Source organism: Pteropus alecto, unplaced genomic scaffold (genome assembly GCF_000325575.1).
Source record: "Pteropus alecto unplaced genomic scaffold, ASM32557v1 scaffold52, whole genome shotgun sequence".
Lineage (NCBI taxonomy): Eukaryota > Metazoa > Chordata > Mammalia > Chiroptera > Pteropodidae > Pteropus > Pteropus alecto.
This window is the reverse complement of record NW_006433941.1, coordinates 2,773,777-2,775,277: the sequence shown is the minus strand read 5'-3', so window position 1 is coordinate 2,775,277 and position 1,501 is coordinate 2,773,777.

Genomic DNA, 1,501 nt, shown 5'->3' with positions numbered 1-1,501 from the left:
TGCCAATCTTCATAGTATTAGAAGATTCTAGGTTCATGTAGAGGTGAAAAGGATGACTTTATCCTTGCCTCTGTCAGCTGGATGTAGAGGGGTTCTCCTGCTGATTTTATGTAAAGTCTCTCAACAAAACATCTTTTCTAACTGCTAGCCTTCACCACGTAATCACTAAATCTCAGAGACTATTCTCTCCCATTATATTTTATTCAGGCTCTTCTCTCTCCAAAGCTGTTTCCTTCCCTCTACTGTTAGTAAATAAAATTTCCTATGCAAGTTAATTAGCTAATATTTATTGAACATTTACTTTATGCCAAGAATTGTTCTAAGAGCTTTAGATGATCTCATTCGTTCCTAATAACAAACTCCTAAGTTAGGTACTATTGTTATGGCTATTTTACAGATAAGAAAACCAAGACATAAAAAGATTAATTAATGGTAGAACCAAGATTCAAATGCAGTCTTTCAGATTCTATAACCTTGCTCTTAATCACTCTCAATAGCCTCTCATTACAAAAAAATAGTCTCCAGGAGTGAGGCAGCTTGAAGAGGGCTCTTTATATGAGCTGTAGCTCAACCAGACTAAGTGGTTTGATAAATTAAGAGTATGTATAATTACATTTCAATCAAACAAATGATAATCCTTTCTTAATTAGGCAGAATATAGCGAACATATCATGGGATTTGTGAATTAAATGGGACTTGGCTCTTTGTTTGAAAGTCATTTTTCCTTTGGTATGATTTTGGACAATTTACTGTAACTACCTGAGCCTCCATTTTTTTTTGTCTTTAAAAAGGAGTAATAATGCCTATCTTTAAAATAGTAATATTCTTCTTTGAGTAAATAAGACAATGTATATGAAGCAACCAGTTTGGTACACAAAGCACTTGGAAGGCATCCACTAAATATTTTTCTTTCTTTTATCCAGCAAATAAGAAAAGTAAGCCATCAGATATTGTGCTTCACTATACTGCTTCCAGATAGATTCTTTTGTAATATAGAGCTCAAGATGTTAAAGATGGTCCTACTCAAGATTCTAAATGCTGTATATAATAAAATAATTTTCTGCTCTAAGCTACCAGTGAAAATTAAAACTCAATCACATGCTATGCTAGTTGCATACTGATTGTTTTCTTCTGGGTTGGGTATGCAAAGGTGATATATAGAATACAAAAAAAAAATCTACAGTGAAATATAATACTTTCTTTTGGCAAAATACTACAGAGCTACTGCTACCAAGGGCTTTAAAATTTAGGTAATAATTTTTGTGTAGTTATATTAAAATATATTTACTTAATAATATTAGTACCATAATTATATTTCAAGTTCATAAATACAAATATCATTTTTAAATGATTGATATAATGCCTAATTCTTAAACTCTAAGAATAAAAATAAACATGTCTTAGTTTGTTTAGACTGCTCTAACAAAATGCAACAAATTAGGTTGCTTAGGAACAATAGAAATTTATTTCTCACAGTATTGGGGCCTGGAAGTTCATGATC